The 27,265-nt window shown below is 39.0% G+C and overlaps 1 long non-coding RNA gene across 1 annotated transcript; it reads right to left on the bottom strand.

The window, feature by feature from the left end:
- Nucleotides 1-18,483: 18,483 nt before the first annotated feature.
- Nucleotides 18,484-19,965, bottom strand: LOC131508346 (uncharacterized). The gene is made up of 2 exons (XR_009259976.1): nt 19,864-19,965; nt 18,484-18,870 (listed from the first exon to the last, which is right to left on the bottom strand). It is a non-coding gene; the product is annotated as an uncharacterized LOC131508346 (long non-coding RNA).
- Nucleotides 19,966-27,265: the final 7,300 nt, after the last annotated feature.

Here is a 27,265-nt window from a genome sequence, read left to right as displayed (position 1 = left end):
TCCCTGAAGGGAGAAGTGAAATTGCGCTAGGCCTTCAAGGTGAGACAGACCAGAATGATGAGAGATGAAACTTGTTCAGGAGACAGGGCAAGTTTGTGGGATGTTTTTAATGTCACACCAAGGAATTTGGACTTTGTCCGAAGGGCCACACCCCAAAGAGTATTGTGTAGAGCACTTGTTCCTTGGGATATTAATAAGTGCACCATCAAAAAACGGGGGAAGATTCATAGTTTAAAAGTTTGGGAAACAATGAATTAAACATCCCGGTCTCTTCAATATACTAACGTGCATTAAGAAGAATACAATGGGAAACACAGGCTAGATCAGAGAGACAAGAAACAGACCAGGGGAGATCTTTATGCACGTTTGAGTGGGAGCGTCTCAGGACAGGGAGCATGTTGCCGACTGAGAGAATGGAAAGAAAGACACTGACTGGAAAGTCATTAACCAGGAAGAATTGCTGAGGCATTAGTTCTCAGCGCCTACAGGGGGCGGAAGAAATGGAAGAGCCACAGATTCAAGCTTGAGGAACCTGTAGGAGAGGGGTCTCCTGCATTGTTTACCGACGCTAGAGGCCGCTAGAGGGCGCGCTGCTTCAGGAGTAAAGGGGACCAGTTTCAGACCTCTGCGTTTGACACAGAACTGGCTATCTAGGTGGAAATGGCCCGTAGACAATTAACAATTGAATACTGAGGCTCAGGACAGAAGGCAAAGCCAGAGATAACCTTCTCCATACTGATCCCAAGACCTCAGGCCAGAGTGGGTCTCCTTGCTGCGCCGGACCTTCTTCCAGGTCTCTCATGCAAGTCTGCCCTTGTCATATGTTGCCAGCTGCCCTGGATTTTTTCCGTTTTCTCTTCCCTTTAAAAGTGACCAGTCCTGTACCTCACTTCCTAGGACCAAATTTTCTGCAAAACCAGTGATTTTTCAAACTGTGGTCCTAGGGAACACTGATGTTCTACTAGCTGGTTCTAAGTGTTCCATCACCAAAATGAGCAATGCTGGTCTTTTCCTTGAAAAAATAATGAGCGAGTAGCTTAACAGTTCTCAATTTTATTTTTCTTTCATCATTTTTTTCTTAAGCCTTAGGCATCTGATAACATTAGTATACTAGCAAGTATTAGCAGATGGCAACATAAGTGAACAAGGAGGAAATGATGCCAACCTAAACTACTCAGAACCCATTGATTATATTTGACTTGACAGCTCTCTTTTGTGGATATTAGATACTAGTGCTAATGATTATAATTTCATATGAAAACCTATTTTATTTGTGTTCATGAAATAATTTTAATAAAAATTATATACATAAATATTCCATAGTGATCCATAAATAATCCAGAACTCAAATTGTTCCAGCATGTGCAAATATTTAAGAAACTCCTCCAGAGCCAAAAACTGAAATTGGAAGGATTTCATTTATTTAACAAATTTGTTATTCCCTACAACACCATATACTAGTGTTGTAGAGAAACTCAGTTGTGGATCTCAATTCACACTGCTTCTTCCATGGTCATCCAGAGAAGTGGACACTCTGAGAATGGTATACACTTCTCAGATGCCCTTGGCCATGTGAACTCGTTCTTGGAAACAAACATTGCAGGAATGATCTTTAGTACTCTCAGCCCTTCCCCCCAAAATTTCCCGGCATGATGCTCCATGTTCTTTTCCCACCTGATGGCTAGGCATCGGCATTTTGGGCAACATTGAAAGCCAACCACTAAAGGTGGCAGAGTGCCCATTGGACTGGCTATTGAACTGCTAAACTACATGTGAAAGACTTTTCCTGATGGCCAGAAGCCCACTCTCTTATCTGTTAACTGTGTTAGAAATAAAACTTCACTGTGTTTAGTTACTGGCATTTTGTGGTTTATTTTAATAGTATCCAAATAATAAAATGGGTGACTTTCAAATGCCTCATATTAGGTGAAAGAAGCCAGACTCAGAAGGCTACATACTCTATAATTCCACGTACATGACATCTGTGATAGGCAAATCACTAGGTACAGAAAACTGATCAGTGTTCACCAGGGGCTGAGGATAGAGAGACAGGGAGGAATTTTGGAAGTTGATGGAAATGCTCTGGTATTAACAGTGGTTACATGGCAGTATGCATTTGTCAAAACTCACACAGAAATGTTCACTTAAATGGGTGAGTTTTATTTATTGTAACTCAAGTTTTTAAATGTTCGCAACAAGAAAACTTTTGTACCTTATTTTTAAAGAAAAAGAACACACCATGCAAACACTAATCAAAAGACATCTGAATCAACTACAGGCACATCCGTTTTTATTGCGCTTTACCTTACAGCACCTTGCAGATACTGCAGATTTTTTACAAATTGAAGGTTTGTGTCAACCCTGCAAGTCTATTGGCATCATTTTTCCAACAGCGTTTGCTCACTTCAGGTCTCTGTGCCACATTTTGGTACTTAGTTGCAATACTTCAAAATTTTTCTTATTATTATATTTGTTATGGTGATCTGTGATCAGTGGTTATGACTTGTTGAAAGCTCAGATGATAGCTAACATTTTTTTAGCAACAAAGCGTTTTTTAATTAAAGTATGCATATTATTTTTTAGACATGCTATTGCACACTTAATACAATACAGTATAGTAAAACATAACTTTTATATAACTTTACATAACTTTTCATATATAAACAAAACTAGGAAACTAAAAAATTCACTTGACTTACTTTATTGCAAAGGTCTGGAATGGAACCCACAGTATCTCCAAGGTATACCTGTATATTAATATCAAAATTAACTTCAGAAAAGAGAATACTATCAGGTATAAAGTGAGATATTTCATAAGGACAAATAGATCAATTCATCAAGAATACATACCTATGCTAAACATGTATTTATCTAATAATAAAGCTTCAGAGTACGTGCAGCAAAATCTATAAGAACTTCAATAACAAATATATAAATTAACCAAAAAATTCTCTCACCATAAGAAACTAGAAGGATAAGACAATTTAAATAAATACAAACTAATTATAAGAAGAAAAAAGAAAGGAGCAGAAGTCAATGAAATAGAAATAAAACAATAGAGAAAACAAAAAAACAAAAAGTTGATTCTTTGAAGTGATCAATAAAACTGATAAACTTCTAGCAACATTGACAAATGGAAAAAGCCCCCAAGCACTAATTACTGATTTCAGGAACAACAGAAAGGATATCACTACAAATGTTACAGATATAAGATATTAAGAAGGGTCTGCCATGAATTTAAATGGATAAATTCCCTGAAAAAAACACAAATTTCTTCTCTCAAGAAGAAATGTAAAACTTTGATATATCATTATCTATTAGAAAAAATTAGATTCATGGTAAAACATTCTAAAAAAGAAAACCCCAGTCTCTGGTGAAATCTTTAAAACAGAGGAAACAGGGGCGCCTGGGTGGCGCAGTCGGTTAAGCGTCCGACTTCAGCCAGGTCACGATCTCGCGGTCCGTGAGTTCCAGCCCCGCGTCGGGCTCTGGGCTGATGGTTCGGAGCCTGGAGCCTGTTTCCGATTCTGTGTCTCCCTCTCTCTCTGCCCCTCCCCCGTTCATGCTCTGTCTCTCTCTGTCCCCCCCCCCCAAAAAAAAACCCAAAAAACAAAAAAAAACGTTAAAACAGACGAAACAAAACATCTATGCAAACAGTCCCAAAAAAGGGAAGAGAGAAGAACATTTCACTATTATTTTATGAGATTAGCATTATCTTGATACCAAAATCAGAAAAAAATATTATAAGAAAAGAAAACCACAAAGATGAATATCCCTCATGAATAAAAACAGTAAAGTATAAGACAATTGAATAAGCAGTACATAAAAAGGATAATTTATCATGACTAAGTGCAATTTTTTCCCAAGTATGCAAGTTTGTTTTAACATCCAAAATTAATTAATGTAGTCCACTATAGTAAGAGACTAAAAATAAAAAGGGGGAAAAAACATTATCAAACCAAGAGATGCAGAAAACATTTTGACACAATTCAATATTCATGTAAGGTAGCTAATTTAGAAATAGAAAGGAATTTCCAAAGCAGCCACAGCTAACATTCTGAGTAGCAGAAGACTGTTTTCCCTTTAAGATCAGACTAAGGCAAGGATGCTTGCTCTTACCACTTCTTTTTTTTTTAATGCTTATTTATTTTGGAGGGAAGGGGGTGGGGAGAGGGGCAGAGAGAAAGGGGCAGAGGATCCCAAGCAGGCCAGGCGGGTGCTGACAGCAGGAAGCCAGAAGCCAGCTCTAACTCCCTCCTGAAATCATGACCTGAGCCCAAGTAGGGCTCTGAGCTGACTGAGCCACCCAGGTGCCCCTTACCTCTTCTATTCAACTAGAGAGGGCCTATCTAGAGCAAAAAGGGAGAAAATTAACACATAGAGTTCTTAAAAGTTAAGACCCCCTTTTTATCACAGACTGCATAAATGTCTACATAGTGTATATCTTTTTTTTCTTTTAACCTTTATTTGTTTTTGAGACAGAGAAAGAGCATGAACGGGGGAGGGTCAGAGAGAGGGAGACAGAATCTGAAACAGGCTCCAGGCTCTGAGCTGTCAGCACAGAGCCTGATGCGGGGCTCGAACTCATGGACTGCGAAATCATGACCTGAGCCGAAGTCAGCCACTTAACCAACTGAGCCACCCAGGCGCCCCCTACATAGTGTATATCTTAAGGAATCTATATTCAAAGTTACTAGAATTAAAAAGTAAGCTTGGAAATGTCTTAGGATACAAGGTCAATATTCAAAATCTATTGTGTTTCTACATACTAACAACAAACAATTGGAAATTAAAGTAAAAATAAGAATATCATTTACAATATAATTATAAAATAGGAAATACTCAAGGAAAGGTTTTACCAAGTATTGCAATACACTGAAAACAGCAGACATTACTGAGAGAATTTAAAGAAGACCTAAATAAATAGATACATGTCAATTCATTGGAAATCTTATTGTTTAAAATGTCAGTTGTCTTCAAATTGATCTAAAGATTTGATAAAACTTCAATCAGAATTCTAGGAGATTACTTTGTACAAACTTACAGGCTGATTGTAAAATTTCATGCCAATTCAAAAAATGTAGGGCAGTTGAAACAGTTTTGACCAAGCTCAAATTTGGAGGATTTAAAACCCGTGATTTAAATGTGTATAATAAAGCTACACTAATCAAGACAATATAGATATATTATTTCAAGATACATAGGTAATCAAGACAATAGATATATAGACCAATGGAACTAAATGGAATCCAGAAATAAATACACATAATTAATTTTTTGACAAATGTGCTAAGGTAATTTAATAGAGAAAGAATAGGTTTTTTTTCCCCCACATATATTCCTGGAACAATTGAGTATCTATATGGCTAAGAACAGTATTTCCCCTTATCTCACACCATATACCAAAAAACATTAACTGAGAATGCATCGTAGATATAAATGTTAAACTTAAAATTACTACGCTGTAAGAAAGTGTAGAAATAAGTCTTTGTGACCTTGAGTTAGGGAAAAATACACTAGTTATAAAAAGAAAAGAATGAATTATAATAGAAATAATCAATAATTGGGCTTTCTTCAAAATTAGGACTTTTTACTATTCCAAAGACACTATTTAAAAAAATTGAAAAGGCAAACAAAAATAGATTCTTAACTGTAGAGAAAAACTGGTGGTTAATCAGAAGGGAGGTGGGGGAGGGATGGGTGAAATAGGTGATGGGGATTAAGAGTACACTTCTTGAGGCACCTGGGTGGCTGAGTTGGTTGAACGTTGGACTTTGGCTAAGGTCATGGTCTCACGGTTGGTGAATTCGAGCCCCACATGAGGCTGCTGTGAGCACAGAGCCTGCTTCAGATCCTCTGTTGCCCTCTCTCTGCCTCTCCTCCACTCTCTCTGTCTTTCTGTCCCTCAAAAATAAATAAACTTTTTTTTTTAACAGAGTACACTTATCATGATGAGCACTGAGTAATGTATAGAATTGCTGAGTCACTATATTGTACACCTGAAACTAATATAACACTGTATGTGAATTACATGGGAATTTAAAAATAAATAAAAAATTTAAAAACCTGAAAAGGTGAGCTTCAGGCTGAAAGAAAAATATATCTGATAAACTACTTGTATCTAGACTATAAAAAGAACTTTCAGAAGTCAGTGTTATGAAGATATACAACCTGATAAAAATATTGATGAAAGGTTCGAACAGACACATTACTACCAAAAGAAAAATGAAGATAAAGTTCAAAACACAAAGAGGTGCTGTCCCCTAATTACTAGAATACCTAAAATTAAAAAGACTGGCAAGAGCATGTATCAAAGAGGATGTGAAGAAATGGGACTCTCACATATAGCTGGTGGGAATGCACATGGTACAAGCACTTTGAAAAACAGTTTAGGCATGTTTTATAGACGTTCGCTCACCGTTTAACCAAGTACTTCTACTTAGAAGGCCACAAAGCCTTATATACAAATGTTCACAACAACTTTTTTTTTCAAGGTAGCCAAACCGTGAAACAATTGAAATGTCTTTCAATTGGTAAATGAATAAGCCAATTATGGTATATTCATACAATGGTATATGACAAAGCAATGAAAAGGATTGAACTACTTATCAGTACAATAGACAGCATGGATGAATCTCAAAAGCATTGTTACATGGAGAAAGAAAACACACATAAAGACCACATAGTAGATGATTCCGGTTACGTGAAATTCTAGAAAAGACAAGACTAGAGTGACAGCAGATCAGTCATTGCCCAGGATGGTGCTGGTGATAAACAAAAGAAAATTTGGGGAGGTGATGGAAATAGTCTCTATGTTGTGCTAGTGTTTACATGACTATATAAAGTGTTTCAAAACTCACTGAATTTCGTACTTAACATGAATGAATTTTGTTTTACCCAACTTATACAATAATGTAACAAACTATAAAAGAAAATATACACTCATTGCAGGAAATAGGGAGAAAAAAATGAAAATAAATACAAAATAAGACATTTGTTAACAATTTGATGCATGGTCTTTTAGATTGTTTTCTATGAATAGATACTGAATATATTGCTTTATAAACCTTTTCAATTATAGTTTATAAACTGTTCTTTTTTTCATATAACTACACATTTTGAACATCTTTCTATGTCAATAACTACTTCATATACTACCTTTTTAATGTTCAGTTTGTTTATAAAACAATTACTTAATAAATCACCTATAGTTGAATATTCAAGTAGTTCATTTTTCAGTGATGCAAACCATGTTATAGTTTCAAATATTCTAATTTTAGTGCAAAAGTTTTGCCCAGAATTGTGTTACAGTTTTACAAGGTTCATAAGGGCTACAAAAAATGTTTCAGAGGAATGGTAAAAGTTCTTTTTGGTCATGGGCTGACTCGTCGATTTCAAAGTGAGCCAAATGAGATCCCTATCTTCTCTTCTGCATTGTCATGCTGGGAATTATCATCAGTGGTATAATGGGAAGTGCTAACACTAACCAAGTCTGTGTCTCCAGCAAGCTTTGGACTGTTGTACCCAATATCCTCTCTGGCATCAACCCTGGGCGCCTGACAGGTATCACAAGTGCAGCCTGTTCTGGAAGGAGCTCTCGGTTCTTCCACAACCTGTACCTCTTTCCATTTCCCCCTGGCAGTTCTTGTACCACCATCTACCAACTTGCTGAAGCCAAAAACAAGGGAATTGCCCTTGTACCCCTTTCCACCCCACCCTCCATCCAGTTTGCCAGCAGGTTCCATCATATGTACTTCCAAACATGATCCTCGTCCCTCCATACCTCTCACTTCCATCACTACTAGCCTGGGCTGCAACTCCTTCATCCTTTCTCTTTAATTACTCAAGTCTCTGAACTGTTCTCCCTGTACCTAGATTTGCTACTAATGTCCTATTTTCTACAATGCAAAGTGACCTTTTGAAAACACAACGTAGATATCTCATCAAGTTGATTTTTTTGTTTTACAACTCAAACAACACCCTAAGTCAGCTGTTCATCTGTCTCTCTACTTGAAACACCATGAGAGGGGCGCCTGGGTGGCGCAGTCGGTTAAGCGTCCGACTTCAGCCAGGTCACGATCTCGCGGTCCGTGAGTTCGAGCCCCGCGTCAGGCTCTGGGCTGATGGCTCGGAGCCTGGAGCCTGTTTCCAATTCTGTGTCTCCCTCTCTCTCTGCCCCTCCCCCGTTCATGCTCTGTCTCTGTCTGTCCCAAAAATAAATAAAAAACATTAAAAAAAAAAAAAAAAAAAAAAAAAAAAAAAAAAAAAAAAAAAGAAACACCATGAGAGACCCACCATTGCCTGAGCACATTCCTGTGGTTCAAGGAACACAAACATACATGCTTTCCTTTTTTCTCTTTCTGGCAATTTTGGTTACATTGCTCCTTACAGTTTCGTACTGCCACCTGGCCTCTGCCATTCTGGAACTCTTTAATCCCAACTGACAAGGAAATATATTTCCATAGATATTTCTTCTACTGCCAGTCTCAGATTTTAGTGGTCAGTCATCCCATGCTACTAAATGATACCAGTGTCCCCTCACCAAGAGACTTGTTAATAGCCTTAGTGAAGGGAATATTCTTCAGGGTCTCCCAATAGAGTATATTGGTATCACGTAATAAATTCACTTTAATATTTCCACCTTTCTGAAGCTTTTGACTCTTCCTCAACACTGTACTAAGGCCATTCTGATATTTCTGTCTCATTTCCTTGGAGGACATCACTCTGTCCTGGGAGCCACTCAGGAACACATGAGGACCAGCTTCAGGTATTCTTGCTGGCTTGCTAAATCTTAAGCCTACTTCTTTTCTTTTCTTTTCTTTTCTTTTCTTTTCTTTTCTTTTCTTTTCTTTCTTTTCTTTTCTTTTCTTTTCTTTTTTCTCTTCTCTTCTCTTCTCTTCTCTCTTCTTTTTCTTTTCTTTTCTTTTTTTTCTTTTCTTTTTCCAAGGCTTCTAAGAAGTTAATAAAAGTCAACTAAGTCCATGATCATGATAACTGTTTTAATTTTATTTATGTTGTTCCTAAATCATTCAACTGCCGGAGCCACCACATGGCCTGATGATTCACACATTCCAGTTACCAGATAAGAGTCAGTAATTTGTTGCTGGTGTATGGGTTTTCCCTGCCATCAGATCTGGCTCCAAAATCTCATCCTAAGGGCCTGTTTTAGTCTGGGTTCTGTCAAAGCAGAACAAAAAGCAAAAGGCAAGGGGTTGTGTACACACTGTTTACCTCAGAAGTGATTCCAGAGAACAGAAATCAAAGTTTAGGGAAAGGGAAGCAGGAAAATAGGGGAAGTTGACAGAAGAAGGCATTATCTACTGGCCACCAGGATTTTCTGAGGAGCATATAAAACGCTTGTCAGAATTATCTGCTAAAGGCATGAAGGTGAGAAGCATCAGCTCCCAAGCCTCCCACTCCCACAGGTTGAGAGATGCCTCAGGGAGCACACACTCCCTGCAGTTCCGGCCATGCATGCCTGATGCACAGCAAGCCTCAGAGAAGGCAAAATGTGCAGCTGAAGCTTGAAGTAAAGCATCGTTACCACCGAGCAGACTTGCTTGTAGGGCTAAGGTGTACAAGGTCTCTATGAGAAACATCCAGGCATGGGCAAAGTCAACTCAAGAGTGGAAAGATTGTCAGACACTTCTTGCTGTTGCAAGACAGTCTTAACATAGTCACTTAAATTCCCTGGCCCTCCCTCAGTCTATCCATCTGTAAACTGTGTAAACTGAATTATATTCCTGGTTCTCAAACCTATTTTCTAAACAGAATTACACTGAGAATTCTTAAAGTCATTTGTATCCGTGCCCCAGCAGTTCTGATTCAGTGGGTCCTGGCTACAGTCCAAGAAACTGTATGTTATAAACCTTCCCAGGTGACTCTGAGGTAGGAGATCTGTGGACCCACTTCTACAGTCCCTTTTCTTTCTATGATTTGGTGGGTTATTTAGGACACTGGATTAATACTGGGAATTTCAAGAGAAATGTACCATGCTATTCCTTACTTATAGACCTTGCAATATGTTCTTTTATGTAAGGTTTACATATATGAAATAGTAAGTGTGTAACTTAAGAGACCATCCAACCAGATATTATAGGTCACACACAAGTTTCATCTGTGAGGAGTTTTCCAACATCAATCAAACTATCTTCTCTTCATTCTTTTTGACTCAATTTAATAAATTTTGAACACATTCTATTGATTAGACATGTATTATCTCTTACACATTGATCTGGTACAATGAGAGATAAAAAGATGAATAGGACATTTTTCTTACTCTAAAGGAGTGTGTGACAGATAATGTACAAGTAAAGAATGAAAGCATTATGAGATGAATTTCACAGGATAAATGCAAAGTCTACAGGTTTTCAGGGAAGGAAGCAATCACTTTTTGCTGAGTAAACAATGCAAGACTTTTGGTATAGTTGATTAATTTCTCCAGCTATGCTCAACAATCAAGGACAAATGGAAGAAAGCAGAATTTGAGGAAAGTGGACATAGAAGAAAGGCAGACAGTAAAGGGGTCTCAGGTCCCCCAAACATTGTTACCTTGAGTCGGAGGCCAGCGAGGATGTGGGGACATTCTGGGAGAGAGGAGTGTGTGTGGAAATGAGCACAGGGTTCAGGTACTCTGGAAGATGGGTTTCAACAAAATTGGGGTGTATCTGAGGAATTCATGGCTTGTAAGCTTGAATGGATGGCAGCTTCTCCAAATTATGCCACAGGCTTCGGATGAGGCCTTTCCAAGGGACTGGACTAATCCTGTTGGTGAGGAGCACACGGGTATGACCAGAAGAGGGACACATGATTGTGCTTCAGAGCACAAGCTTTAGGAGGAAGGGACATCACTTCCTTATTCTACTCTATGAAGCCATTAAAACGTAGGTTAAGAATTTGAAAGTCAGGAGAATACTCTGATACTATGACTTAGTCTTTTTTAAATTTCTAGTGTCAGAAGTATCAAGTCCAGCCCATTCAGTTGCTTGACTTAACTGAAATTCTTGGTGACCCAGATTCCCACTTCTAACTTGCAGTAGCTCAGGACACTCCCACTATGATAAATACGGTCAGAGGCGTCAGACCAGTGGACCTGCTAATCAGTCCGGAGCTCTGGACTGAACGTGGCTTCTGTTGAAAGGGGTGCCCCAGAGTCTGTCTTCACCAACCCCACTCCATCCCACACCTCCTCTCCTCCAAAGACCTGCCTTTGGGAATAGGATAGTACAGACTTTGGTACCAGGAATGCACACTTGGCTTCTGTTTCAAAGCACCCAAATCAACTCTGCGAGTCTGAGGGATCCATAAAAGTTTCTGTTACTCGTTTGGCAATCAGCAGCCCTGAAATTGATGAGTAACAGAGGATGGCCAGGGCTGTTCTGGGAAGCCAGGCTCTTGCTTTGGAACTGTTGAGATCATAAATGCTCTCTGTGTACAAATACACGCAGCTCCCCTCACTTTATCATTGGAGTCGAACTGCCTTTAAACTGTCACTCCTCTTCCTGAACCATTAGTTTTCTTGGAAAAAATAATTAGACCCATAAGAAGGAGTAAAGGAAAGAAAATATGAAAGAAAAGATAAGCCAAAAGGAGCAAATGCTTCCAGTCAAAGAAGGGGGGGGAAATGAGACCTGCCAACAGCCCCTCAAAAATAATGATTATATTTTATTCCCCCTCCCCCCTCCCTTTTTTGGCTTTTGCTGACATTTCTTATGTAAATACCTTTATGGTACACATGAGGGCATTTAAAAATATTTTCCATATTGTTATAGCTACCTATTGGGGGATAATATAAGTACATTCTTGTGTGCAGGCAAGAGAGAGATTATAAAACAAATTCTCAAGCTTCCTGTGACTCTTAAAAATAGATGCTGAGAAAAGCTTCTGAATGCTTCTTTTGAAAAAGATAAATGTTTAAATCAATATATGATCAATCAAAATATAGTCTGACCTGTGATCAGAGTTAATAGAATTTGTAATGTTTATTTTGTTTTAAAGCATAACTAGCACCAGTGTAGTCTGTCCCAATGGCTTAGTGATGCTATATATAAAATATATAAACAGGAAATGTGGAAACATTGTGTTTTCACTTGATTCAAACAAAGAAAGAGACCCAAATATGAAAATGAACTAAATAAAAATGAGCTTGACCTCTTTCTGAGATGAATATGTTTGTAAATTTAAAAATTGTTTCTCTAAAATAAATTATTAAAGATTTTCATATTGAGCGCCTGGGTGGCTCAGTCGGTTAAGCGTCCAACTTCGGCTCAGGTCATGAGCTCACAGTTCGTGGGCTTGAGCCCTGCATGGGGCTCTGTGCTGACAGCTCGGAGCCTGGAGCTGCTTCAGATTCTGTGTCTCCCTGTCTCTCTCTGCCCCTCCCACGCTCACACTCTGTCTCTCTCTCTCTCTCTCAAAAATAAATAAAACATTTAAAAAATAAAGATTTTCATATTTACTGTATCTTCTGCACAACAAATCTAGAACTAAATTTATTTCCTATGACATACAAACTTAACATAAAGCAGAGTCATTAATAAGAGGAATAAAATTCTGGAAAATATCTCAAAAAAATAAGTTTGATGGTTGCAAATTATAGCTTGTGTTGAGGGTGTTTTATTTGTCTCCTTAGAAACCCACCAAGTTTTCTTCATTCAGACCACTCCGCTGAGATGGGGAAAAGACTTTAAATACTGTGTTTTCAGGAGTAACTGCATCCACGGAGAAGGTTAGTTGTTTCCTATGTCTCCTGTTCACTGAGCATCAGGGGGAACCTGCCAACCACACCCTCCTAACTGTCAGCAGTACAGGCGTTTTCAATATTTTTGACAGACACCAAACACCACACAAGAAGGCTGAGAAGAAAATCTCTAAAAGGGCTGGGGCATTCATGACTCTGACTTTTGAGGAGAGACAGGATTGTTTACAGATAAAGTGACTGATGTGTTAAAAACTGGCAGATGTTGGAAAAGGGGAGACACAAGATAAGAGCCATAAACGGGAAGATTTGGAGTTGAGACAGGAAGAGGCCATGTGAATTTTAGACACAGGAAGTTGCTATTCTGGGTCCCCTGAGCTCTGCTGAAAGCATTATCTGGCTCAGGGGTTTGAATCAAATGAAAAATCAGCCTGGGGAGGTTTGTTTTGAAAAACTGAATACATAGCTCCAATTCTGACTTGCAGTAATTAATTAGGTTACATATGTTTTTATTTTGTCCCAAGATACAAGTAGTAACAATTTAAAAAATATTTATAGGAGCCATTTATTGAGCATTTATATTGTGCTTTACATAAAATGTTAAATTTATTCTCCCAACAACCATTATTATCACATTTGCGTGAAGAAACTAAGGCTAAGAGAGGAGGAATAACTTCCCCAGCATCATACAGTAATACTAATTAAAAAATTAAGATCTGAACCCAGTTCTTTCTAATTCCAAAGAGTTAATTAAATGTGATGTTATGCCAAACCAAAGATTTCAGTTCAAATTTTATAAAAACAGTGTTGTCATACCTATTTTTGTTTTAAATTCAGTCTGATTCAAGTCTCTGGTAATTTATTTAGAATTGCTATATTCAGGTATATATGTTGTACTCACATGCTCACAGCAGAAACATAAATGTTCATTCACATTCCAATATCTGCCTACACCCTGTAATGGGACAAAATATCTACAAGTCCAATTTTTAAAAGTGAAAGAAATCTGGGGCACCTGCGTGGCTCAGTCACTTGAGTGCCAACTTCAGCTGAGGTCATGACCTCACAGTTTGTGGGGTTTAGCCCCCTCTCGGGCTCTGTGCTGACAGCTCAGAACCTGGAATTGCTTTGGACTCCATGTCCCCACCCTCTCTCTGCCCCTCCCCTACTCTCTCTCTCTCACTCTCTCAAGAATAAAATAAACATAATTTTTTTTCAAAAGTAAAAGAAATCCCACAGAATGAGAAAAGTAATCATTTTCCAGTGAAAATTTAATACTATCCATTATTATATTGGTCATATTGACTATAATAAAAATTGAAAGTTGGTAATTAAAGATATCTTGGTTTTTCCTTAGGTTGCTTTTCCAGTTTTTAGGTGCCTCTATCATACTGACCACACGTTACCAGTCAACTCCTCTCTTAGCTTTATTTGTCATATTATTATTGTGGCACCATTTATTCAGAAACAATTAGAGAAAAAATGTAGGACAAATTTATATTTGAAATGGTTTGTGAAGCATCTCCAAATCTTCATGTGTGTTTTAACAGATTAATCACCTCTGCAAAAGGATGTCAGCAGCCACCAACACATCATCACTGTGAAAAATTCAGATTCATAGTCTACCTGCCTACAAGGCAACGTAGACTAAACTGCTGATTTTTTGCCTCATCCCACCAATACTATAATTGCCCTCCTTGAATACAACGTGATTTTGATGCTGCTTCCAAAAGATCCAGGGCCTTGGAGAAGGTTCACCCAAGGCTAAAGATTTTGCTCTCACTCATCACAGAATTGCCAATGCCATTCAAATTCTTGCAAGGAGTTGTGTCTCATGAGTCTTTGGTCTCTCTAGATTTGTCACTAAACCCATAGAATCTTGTCATTTTTACTAAAAAGAATGCAAACAGTTTATTAAAAATGAGAATTTATTACATGCTGATTGTCTCCTCACCATTCAATAGTGAAATGCACAAAATATTTCCAGTTTAGTCATCGTAGTACACCCCATCAAGTCTGACTGAATTTCAATATGGCAGGTCAGTTAAACCCCAACAGCCATTCATCAGCTACCTAATAATTATCTTTGAGTGTGGAGGCTACAACTTCTGAAAATTATTGCCAGAATTCTTGGTATTTTAGAAAAAAAGTATACACACACATACACACACACACACAGAGAGAAGGGGGTTGGAGAGGAAAAGGATCTCTTCATAGTCCAATAAAAAAGACCAGGTTACAGAATAACTACCTATAATTTAGTAATTTGATTCTAGTTCCATTGTGGTTGGGTAAGCCCAGTACAGCCTAGCCCTCTCTCTGATTACAACCAAAATGTGGGCAAATTAAAAACTCCCAAAGATTCTGAAAAATAAATACAAAGGGAAGATTGTGAGGGAAGTCACACCTGGAAGAGGTGACCTACATGGGGATGGATCTCCTCCCCGCCTGGCAGCAGCCTCCAGTCATTTGGCTGGTGGCCAAAAGTCTACAAGGAACAATTGAAAGAGGCCCTGAAGACCCAAGTGCGTAGAGAAATGGCAGAGGGAGATGGCCAGCGAAGGTGCTCTCCAACTCTGTCTATGAATCCACACAAGTCTCAACCCTAACTATGTACACGCAGGAAAGACCCAGACAAAGGAGACACAAGTTTTGAGAACAGAAGTGACATTCGGACCACCTACACAAGTCTCAGCTGAACCCCTGAGTCACTAGTAGGTCAGACACAAAATACCTGAAGTGACACTTCACGAAAGAAGATACATAAATGGCAAATACAAGTGTGAAAACATGTTCAACATGATTAATCATTGAAGAAATGCAAACTGAACTACAGTGGGATCCTACCTACACATACTTCAAAGAGGCTAAAAGTAAAAAGGCTGATGATATCAAGTATTGGTCAGAGTGTGGAGCAGCTGAAACTTTCATCCACTGCTCATGGGAACATAAAATGGTACAGCCATCGTAGAAAACAGTTTGGTAGTTTCTTTAAAAGTTAACATATTTCTGTGGCACCTGTGTGGCTCAGTCGGTTAAGCATCCAACTTCAGCTCAGGTCATGATCTCAGGGTTTGTGAGTTCAAACCCTGCACTGGGCTCTGTGCTGATCACATGGAGCCTGCTTGGAATTCTCTCTCTCCCTCTCTCTTTCTGCCCCTCCTCAGCTTGTGCGCGTGCGTGTGCGTGCACACACACACACACACACACTTCCTCTCTCTCTCAAAATAAATAAATAAACTTTAAAAGTCTCTTAAAAAAATAAAAGTTAACATACTTCTACCAAACTGTCTAGTCATTTCACTCCTGGCTATTCAGCATAAAGAAATGAAAACACATATCCACATGAAGTCTTGTACATGTTCTTAACAGGGTTTTTGTTTTTAGTTTTTTTGTTATAGCTGCAAACTAGAAGCCATCCAAAGGTCCATAAGCAGAGGAATGGATAACCAAATTGTGGTACCACCAATAAAAAGGAAAAAATTACTGATAGATGCCACGCCTCCACACAGCCACACCTTCACACCTCCACACAGTCACCCAGTCACATCCCACGCTGCCATATGGTCACACCATCATGCTAAAACTCTGCTGTCATAGTATGACAGCAGACACAGACAATCTGTAAATGGGAGAGTGTAACTGTCCCAGTACATTTTTATTTACATGTCAGGTGACTACCAGATTTGGGCTATGGGTCAGTTTGCCAACTCCTGATCTAGGTGATCATTACTAAAGCATCACTTTTTACCTTGTCATGCTTTTTGATATGCTCATCTCATCCATGCATATTTCTTTTTTAAAAAAAAAATTTAATGTTTTTATTTTATTTTTGAGAGAGACACAGAGTGCAGGCAGGGAAGGGGCAAAGAGAGAGAAGGAGACAGAATCTGAAGCAGGCTACAGGCTCTGAGCTGTCAGTGCAGAGCCTGACATGGGGTCTAACTCACAGACTGAGAAATCATGACCTGAGCTGAAGTTGGATGCCCATCTGAGTGAGCCACCAGGTGCCCCTCATCCATGCCTACTTCTTTGGTGTCTCCCTCAAGCCAACGTCCAGCTGGGCACATGATGTCTGTTTTACAAACACTGTTAAGTGCCTGGGAAGAAAAGATGACCAGGGTCACTGTTGAGCCCCTGTGAATCCAGACTGATAAAAATGCTGTATGATGGGAAATTATACTTTAAAACCGATAAACTCTTTTTCAAGTTTCTTAAAAGCTCAGGAATTAGAATTCTCAAGGAGTAATCCTGTGCTTTGGGTTTGGACCAATTAGACTGAAGGAGAGAAAAGCAGACATTAAAATATAAAGTTTCTTTTTTGAAGGTTGTGAGCACTTGTATTCAGCTACACACCTTCAATTATTTGGAGTTTCTTCGTTCTAGGATTTACCTTCATTTCTGCTCAAGCTTCCAATCATTTCACCCTAAGTCACAGACATCAATTTCTTTTCTTTATTTTTTTAATGTTTATTTATTTCTGAGACAAAGACAGAGCATGAGTGGGGAGGGGCAGAGAGAGAGAGAGGGAGACACCGAATCCAAAGCAGGCTTCAGGGTCCGAGCTGTCCGCCCACCCAAACTCACGAACTATGAGATCATGACCTGAGCCGAAGTCAGACACTTGACCAACTGAGCCACCCAGGCGCCCCAGTCATCAATTACATTTCTAAAGACTGTAATGCTGCCACACATAGTTTATATGTGTGAAGAGTGTCTGTTCCTCTTTCCTTAGATAAATTCAGTGATTAAAAAACAAAAAAACTGAAAAAGCATTCAGAATAAAAATGGAAAAATAAAAGGTACAGTTAGTGCTGCTTGTGAAGTGAGAGAACATTAATGTACAACGTTTTGAGATGGGACCAGATAAAGTTGGTAAAATTGATATCTCTCTGAATCAAAAAAACATATGACTTAAAAGCATTGAGCTTAGTTGGGTATTTGAAATGTTTACTTAAATAAAAATAGTGATAATGCATTGGAAATTCTTGAATGAATACAAATCATTTTGTTTCCTTGTCATTTTGGTGCTGAGCTAGAACACCAGCTTAAAACCTAACATATTTCAAAATGCCTGAATTCCAGCTGTTCACCTAAATTTTTTTGTCTTAGGCAATTTCTGCTTTGTAGTTTAAAATAAAGCTATTGGAAATGTGAGAGGTAATATTGTTTGAGTCTTTTTTTTTTGGTGATGAAAATGGAAAATATTTGGGAAAAAAGTAATAACCAGCATTGGTTAGGAGTTGAGTGAACACTCTAACATGTAGATGTAATTTTTTGGAGAATAGTTTGTTAGAGTAAAAGCCTCCGGGAAAATCATGTACTCTCTTCCTGGCTTTATTATTTCTAGGCATATGCCTTAAGGAAATTAAATTAAGGAGATCTAGTTTGAATAACAATATTATGCAACCCTAAAATGACATTGTATAAGTGTGTGTGTTAACATTGACACATGGTGGTGTCTATCCTGAGGGTTGGCCTATTTGATGTCATGCTACTCAGTTCACTTATATCATTAAACTATGGAAGTGGGAAGTTACAGTATATTGTCCAAACGCTCTTGCAGCAAGGGTTCCATATATGACCTAAATTCTGCCGAGAAGGTTCAGCTGTGCCAAACTGGATCTGGAAGGGAGTGACGGAGAAGTGTATACTGAAAGTCAATGGTGACTTTCTCTTGGTGGGAGAAGTCTCATGTATACCATGTTTTTTTTTTTTTTTTCCGCTCATCTGGATTTTCTAATTTTTCTTTCACAAATAGTAAAATAAATACACATCCATAGCACTAGAATGAGACCCATGAGTCTTAGATTATGGTCTTAGCTCTGCAGTAATATGGTACTAAGTCTTAGGCAACTTTGTCCATCCCCACGGTTCTCCATGGCTTTCTCAGCAGGTTACAGAGCATGGCCTAGATCATCTCCATTCCAACAACAGGACACTTTGTGTCCACGAAACACGCTGTAATCCCTTGTGTTATATAATCTGCAGTTCCTGTGCATGTAGTTGGTGCCAGATTCCACTAGCGCAGCAGAGAGCAGAACCAGAGCATTGCACTATCAAGAAGACTATGCTGAGGAGTTGGTAAGGAAGTGTGGAGATATAAGCAGCTGTGTCCGCAGGCTTTAGTCATATTAATCAGTCAGAAGTCTTCAGCACGACTGCTTTCTCTTCTGTTAAAAAAATGGAGTCTAATTTTAAAACAGAGAAGTGAGACGGTCAGGCACTGCTCTAGAGAGGCAGATACTAGCTACTTAATGATAGACTGTCAGGTCACCAGGATGCCTGTCCAACAGCTCTCCCACTCATTAAAGCACATGGTGTAAGCTCTCTCCAGAGGCACTAAATCCACATGTGCTTGCATGGCATAAGTGTTTTATGTGGTGTGTGTGTGTGTGTGTGTGTGTGTGTACCCGAACTCTTGATTTGAGAAAGTGTTTCCAACACTAAGCTGTTATCATAAAGCTGGACAGAGATTCAGTTAGTACCCTCAACACTAGAAGATGCCTTTCTCAAGAGGGTTTTTCTGATGCTTGACAATTTTCTCAAAATATCCACTCTCCTTTTTGGGAATGATGAAACAACAGAGTGTGGAGTTGATTCATCTTCATTGTGAAAACTAGATTTTTACAAATAATAATACCCAAGAGTTATTGAATGGATCTTCCATACCTAAAAATGTATCAAGTGCTATACTTAGTAATTTTTCAATGTTCATAACAAAATTTGAAGCAAGTAGTATTATAACCTCTCTTTTCCAGATGAGAAGTACCTTGCCTGAGGTCAGCAAGTTACTAAATGGCAGAGCTAGATTCACTCCAGAACTGGAACAAGCCCTTCCTTGTCATGACCCTGCCCAGGCAGGGTGTAAAGGACACGTCCAGAGCCTCATGGGTTCCTTACCAAACTGTCTTTTCCCACAAAGGCACAGACAGCCTTTCTCCCAAGTGCTTCTGACATATCCTGCAAACAGCTCCCAGTAGAATGAATTTACCACTTCCTTCCTGGGAGAGATGGGAGCACTACCCCCTAGACCTCACTGGCCTGTTACTTCTCCATATGCAGGTCACCAAGGATTTATCCCTTTGGTTCTATGTAACCTTAATCTGATAGACTTCCAAGCCCCCAACATGGTGAGTGATCTTGCTTTGCTTCTGACCACAAACTTTAGATGTTCTCTGGGCTCTCAGGATCCTTCTGTACCCTAGTCAACATGCTTGCCTCCTCCAAGACCTCAAAGTCACATTTTTGCTGCTCTTCTCAGGATGCTGCCATGACCACTCCCATTATCATATGCAGGCAACACCTTTTATGATTTCACAAATGAAACACAAGCAATCAGACCAGAACCTTATCCTCCAATCCAGAAGCTGTCAAACCTGCTATACCTTTGCCCATGTGTTTGGCTTTCTCTTGTCTCAGTGGATAAACTTAGTGCCCCATCTGAGGCCACGAGTCCTACCCACTTACTCAAGGACTGGGCCACACTCCCTCCCAAGTCTTTTAATCACTGACTTTTTTTTTTCTTTTTTCCAGTTAATGGCTCTACCCAGGAGCTCAAGCCAAAAATACTTCCCCAAATAAGGAAACCTTATTTCTTGTCCTGTGGTCTCCATCAGATCCTGGGGCCTGAGGCCTCAAAACCTATCTACCCCTGACGACTTCTCAGCAGCTCCACCTCCCTCTGCAGTCATACCTGCTGTGCCTCTGTCTAGATCATGAAGAAGCTTCTTGACCGCCCTTCATGCCCCACCTTCCCTGCAGTCTCCACCCCTACCCAGCTCCCAAGGCCACTTTCTCAGACAGGGGTTAGATCCTGTCTCTTCCTTGCCTAGGCCTCTAGGGGGTTCCCATTACATTTAGAATAAAAGCCAAACTCTTCACCAAAGCCCACCCTCCACCATTCTTCCTCTCTCTGCTTTGCTCACCTTGTCTCTGAGATGTAGTGCTTGCTTCTACACCAGTGCCATGACATGTACTATGTTTTCTACCTCAAAGCTTTCCCAGAAGATCTTCACATAGGTCATTCATTATTCAGTCCCCTCAGAAGTCTCAGTGTAACCTTTCCTGACCTCCCAAGCTCTTTCTCCTGACCCTACCGCACTACTTCACAGCACTTACTCCCATTCGAAATTCTGTTGTTATTTGCTCCTCTACTGTTTGTCTTCTTCACTAGAATAAGACCTCCATAGGTAGGGACCAAGTCTATTTTGTTCACCATTGTATCTTCAGTGTGCACATAGTAGGTACTCAATAAATGTTTGTGTAAATTTATTAATCTGACACCAAAGCCTTGGTCTTCAGCACTATCCTCCACTTTTGATGTGGGGAAACCTAGAAGAGAAACCACAAATGGACATTTCCAAAGAGAAGTCCATGTACATTGGAGGATATCCACGTGCTAGACTTCTCTGTTCATTGGTAGCTATTTTTTCAGTCAAGAGACAAGGTCAAAGTAAAATATATATGTATTTACAACCTGCTTATCCTGAAAGTTACAAAGCTTAGAGTAATTTTCTTTCTCTTTGACATACAGACAGCTGATTTTGCAGCTGATGTAGGCTGATAATAACTTAAAAGTAAATTATCCTGGCATTAGTTCTTTAATTTTGTTTAGTAAAAATATTTATATTTTCCAACACGTTTTGGATTAGAAATTCAACAAAAGACATCAACAAATTAGAATTCATGTATATACTGAATTTTTCAGAATCTACCCCATGTTAGAACACAAAGTGCCCATGCCTAAAATATTGTACCAAGGGGTGATGCTCCTGGGACTTTGTTTACAAGGCCCAGCATCATTTCTGGGCCTAGTTGAAATAAATCTTGACTATGTATTCTTAATTTTTATGGGCTTTAAAGTATTGTTATGAGTTGTTTGAGGGAAAATGACAGAATTATAGTTATTGGGCAACACTGACAGACTGTGTCTTTATGTAAGTGAATTTTCCCAGATGCTAAAGCATATTTTTACTCATTATATACATGCAAGCCTTTTAAATCAGAGAATACTGATGACATTTTGGACTTTCCTTTATGACTCATGAATATTCAATGTTGCACTGATCTGACCTTCCTGGATCTGAGAGGCTTGATTGAAATTACCCAAGAGAGAGGTGTTGTCCATGCAGGCAACATAACTTCGCTCTGACTGCATCTTCAAGTGGCCTCTTCTCCCCATGTGTATCTGCATACTGGCCTCTTCTTGATTGAATCAAGGGCCTCCCCTAACCCAATATGGCCTCATCTCAACTTACATCCTAATTGTATCTGCAAAGAGCCTATTTTTGAATAATATCACATTCACAGATTCAATGTGGATATGAATTTTGGGAGGACATTATTCAATATAGTACACTAATAAATATAAGAAATAATGGCTGATATTATATCAGCTCTCACATATCCTGCTGTTGATTTAAAGAAATCAGGTGAAGTCAAGCCTACCATAAATATCTGCTCCTCTACTCACCCATTTTCCTAAAAGCATGAGATTATACAGTATATATATAATTATATATATATATATATATATATACACACACACACACACATATATATATATATATTGCAATAAGCCATTGAGTGCTGATAAGATGCCAAGTTAACTAACTTTTTAGTGTAATTGTAGGTGAGACTCTTTCCATCGACACAGTCACTGCAGCAAGGCTTAATGGAGGGGAAGAGCTTAGCTAGAATATTCGCCAAGACAAGAAACATGGGGGGAGGCTGGGAGAACTTAGATCCTGGGGAAACAGAGACTAAAGGGGACATAGTAAAGTCCAAAGGAAAACACTATCAACTTTAGAGTTTTGCTCAAGGTGGACCCAGAGACAAGAGTGTACAAAATGACCCAGAGAGAAGAGGTTAGAGATCTAATACCTACACTTTGTCAAACTCTTGAAGGGTGTAGAAGAACTGTCATTCCCAGGATGGGCACATTTTCCCAATGAACTGGGGCAGCAGGAGAGTCTGAGGGGGCAGGAGCATTTGTTCACTCAGCTGGTGCTGCTGAACACCTTCCCTGTGCTCCCCATCTCCACTGCTATGAGAGACACAAGGTCCTGATGACATTGAGACAATGGTGGTGGTCACAGGAGCCACTTACTGGGAATTTACTAAATGCTCAACACTATACTAGGCACCTTATGCACATTAATTATCTCATTTGCTTTAATCCCCACAACCACATTATGAAGTTGATTTCATTATTATTTCACCATTTTATAGATAAGGAAGCTAAGATTTAAATAGGAGTGATTTATCTAAAATTAGTTTCTGGTGAAAAGCTAGAATCCAGGTCTGTACTTCTCTGAAGCTTAATGATCTTATACATAGAAGATCAGAGAAAATTGAAATACTCTATAATGAGAGATACTTTTTAACTCTACTGTTGTCTTCTGACTTACCAGAAGTCTTATGATTGAAATATAAGGACTGTCTTGACCTCCTTGCAAATTACCAACTGGATAGACAAAGGTCAGATGCTAGATGGTCCCAAGGTCCCTCTGACTCTGTAATATTGTGAATTACTCTAAATAACAGATATCTTCCCATCTTTTACTTCAAAAGGAAAAAAAAGTCTTCATGTTATGTTCAAATCATTGATTCTTGATGGCATGGGCTATTTTCTCCCAACTGACTTTCCTTTTGATGGCTATGTACAGAAAAATTATATATAACCAAAACCAGGAGTTCAGCCACCAATAATAAGATCCTACATTTGAATAGCATGTATATATTTTAAAATGCATTGTAGTAAACATATGAGCATCCCATTTCCTAAACTCTAGGTGGTATAAATAAAAGCTTTTGACATGATCAGAAACTTTGGGAACTCGATGACACTATGTCACTCCATAAAACTGTATACTATTCCAGAAACTGCAGGGGTAACTGATGATTCAGTAAGTGTAGCTCCTTCCCTCAAATAGTTTATGATCTTATTGATGAATACATATAGAAGAAAGCCAGAAAGCAATAATTAACAAATGAGCTCCATGGTAAAGTCTGTGGAGATTGTCCTAGGCCAAGCTCTCCCAGAAGCACAACCTGAGACAGAAAGTTGCTTGTAAGCAAGATATTTGGGATAGTTCCTAGGAAGCCGCCATAAGGGAATGGCAAAGTGAAAAGTGGAAGGAAAATAGAAGATAAAAAGAAAAAAGGAAACTAATAGGGAAAAAGGGGAAAAAGAAGGAAATAAAATAAACCACTCTGTGTTCAACTGGGACTCAAGCTTTCGGGGGGGAGGTACTTTGGGAGAGGGTGTGGAGCCTGCTCCCAAGTACCCCAGCCAAGGTGTTGCCGCTGGAGCATTTATACACCATCTCATGTCACCATGGGTGTAGGGCTGCTTCCAAGACTTCTGACATGCTCCTAGGATTGTCAGGTGGATTCCAGAAGCCAAACAAAGGCTTTGGGAGCAAATACCCACAGCGAGGAAATCTATTAGTGTTTATTAGCCCATTTCCCAATATTTCTACCCTGGAAAACTTTTTCCTCATATAACCCAGTAACATTTTAAAGAATTCAGGGGTGGGAGATGCTGGACTAGAGTTATCTCAATATTCCAGATCTATAGTTACACAGGTGTCTACTTGTAAATCCAAAAGCTAAAGAAGAAAAAAGGAGGGTGGGGGCAATTAGTGTCAATAAAATGGGAAGAGCACATGACATACTGGGGTGAGCTGGTGCCTCATTTCATGTCAACAAGACAGGGTTCCAAGATGGATTGAAAAGATTCAAGGCAAAGACAAACACACATATTTCTTTTTAGTACCTTTACCTTTTCCCTTAAAAATTTTAAGGAAAACCAAAAGGATTTCCATACAGTCAACACCTTTCAATCTGTTGAGGCCAAAATAAATGGCAGTGGCCTCTGAGGAGGGCCACATATTGTGTAAGGGCACAGCACTCTGTAAGGAAGATGGAGCAGAGAGACTCTAAGTGGCCCCTTTGTGCCCACTGTGTAGTTTCCCCTGTGTAATCCCCTTCTCCTGAATGGGAGCAGGACCTGGGACTTGCTTCCAATGCACAGAATACAGCAAAGGTGATGGCTGCACTGCTCTGGCTATGAGGAAGTAAGTGGCCATGCGGAGGAGCCCTATGTGGCAGGGAATTAAGGCTAACAGCCATAAGAAACTGAGGTCCTGAGCCCAACAGGTCCCAAGGAACAGAATCTGACGAATAATCCAATGAACTAGAAAGCAGACCCTTCTCAAGTCAAGCTTTCCGATAAGATCACAGCCCTGGCCAACACCTGATCATAGCCTCATGAGAGACCCAGAAGCTTAGGACCCAGGCAAGTCACACAGAAACTCCTGTGAGACAATAAATTTAAGTTGTTTTAAACTGGTGAGTTTACACAAAGTTGTTACACAGCAGTAGATAACTAATACTAAGGGAATGATTTATCCATTTTGGGGAGAAAAGCATCACTACTTGGATTCAGGGTGCCCGGAACAATTTACTAAACTAGTGTTTGTTGAAAGAAAGGAAACATTCTCCTTGTATAGCCTTATTTGTATCCGACATGAGGAAGATGATCATGGCACAACATCTGGTTGAGCCAGGAACTCTGTCCTGACTAGGTTTGCTTGAGCCAAAGCCAACTAAAGCTAGCTTAGATAGACTTTGTATTAAACCAAAATACTGTCTTTTTCACCTGCAGATACTCTCTTAAAAAAATCATTAAACATACCTTTGTGCCCAGATAGACCCTCTATTCCCAATCTTCTCCATTTTCCTTTTCTTTTCTCCAAGTGGGGGATATGAGTAATATAGAATTTGACACTCTGGTGATTGTTGGATTTTGTAATCTGTTTCTTCATCACAGGCTCAAAACCACAATCTAAACAGGATTGTTCCTTGCTGAGCTTGTGTGTTCAAGGATGAGAGATAGCTGTTCATATTTGTTATTTTTTAAAGGAGTTAGCATGTCTGCTTTCCTGGGTCGGGGCAATCCTTTAAGGAGAGTATAGCCCAGGGCTAAAGTAAAACATTGACCAGAACTTATTTAAATAACTTTAACTCCAAATATATTCCTGCAGGGGGTAGTGAAGACAATTGGCAGTTTTTAAGTAATACAAAGCTTTCTCAAAATACACAATTTGTTCTTGGTTTCTTTCTAGCAAAGTTTAAGAAGATACCTAAATCCTTCCTCTTAATCTAATAATAATTTTATAAAATATCAACAGATTTCCTTAATTTACATGGATCCACATAGCTGTAAAGAACATAACTGTAATCTTATCAACCAAAATAATCTCTTTTATCATTACTTCTACTCATTTATGTGCCAATGAAATAAGACTCAACATTCAGGGATATCATAAAGTATATCTTTTAAAACATTTATCATGACCAGTATTACATGCATTTTGTGATTTAAAAATTTGTAATACTTTTTTCTTTTTTTTTTATTTTTATTTTTTTAAATTTTTTTTTTCAACGTTTTTTATTTATTTTTGGGACAGAGAGAGACAGAGCATGAACGGGGGAGGGGCAGAGAGAGAGAGGGAGACACAGAATCGGAAACAGGCTCCAGGCTCCGAGCCATCAGCCCAGAGCCTGACGCGGGGCTCGAACTCACGGACCGCGAGATCGTGACCTGGCTGAAGTCGGACGCTTAACCGACTGCGCCACCCAGGCGCCCCAATACTTTTTTCATAAAACTAACTGCTGTGCCCTCTCCCAGAGCTGAGAAAAGAGTGTACGGCTTTGTAAAGTGAAAAAAAAAAATGACAAACCCTTGTAAAGCAAAGCAGCAATAAAATGAGAGAGCAGTGACTGTGGTCCCCTGAACAAACCTTTTATGGGACCATGAAAATTTAACAAGGCACATTAGAGAATGCATTTTCACTCAGCAAAGGATATGCTGTTATTTTCAAAAATTATCTTTAAATAATAAATTGCCTAATTATGGACAATATAATTCAATTCATAAAATGTCTATGCACTGCTTTTCAAAAGCACACTAAGAAATGAGCTAAGAAACAAATGTCCTGCATTAAAATAACTGAATAATGCTCAAACTAAAATTGCCCTTGATGATTATGAACATTCCTATTTAATTTAATAGGACTTACAGATAATTCTGTGTTAAGGAACACTTCAAATTAGTCACTTAAGTCGCTTAGTTTTTTGAATTTTTAAAAATGTTTTTATTCATTTTTGAGAGACAGAGCACTAGCGGGGGGGTGGGGGGGGGGCGGCGAGAGTGAGGGAGACACAGAATCCAAAGCAAGTTCCAGGCTTGAGCTTGTCAAGCACAGAGCCCGATGTGGGACTTGAACTTACAAATCGTGAGATCATGACCTGCGTTCAACCGACTAAGCTACCCAGGCACCCCGAGTTTGCTTATTTTATAATGGAAAGCATGATTTTCTCTGGCTTTGTGTTGACTTACATCTAGATTTAATAAATGTGATTACATCCTTGGGGGAAAGTATGGTATGTCAGAGGGGACACTTAATTGAGTAATCAGCCTGAATCCCAGTTAGCAGGTATCAGTGATATCTGAATGTCTTAAAAGAGGACAAATATTATACCTAGTACATCATGAAC

The sequence above is a fragment of the Neofelis nebulosa genome, chromosome 4 (assembly GCF_028018385.1).
Source record: "Neofelis nebulosa isolate mNeoNeb1 chromosome 4, mNeoNeb1.pri, whole genome shotgun sequence".
In the NCBI taxonomy this organism is placed as follows: Eukaryota; Metazoa; Chordata; class Mammalia; order Carnivora; family Felidae; genus Neofelis; species Neofelis nebulosa.
Note: the sequence above shows the minus strand (reverse complement) of the source record. Positions and strands in the feature narration are given on the sequence as shown.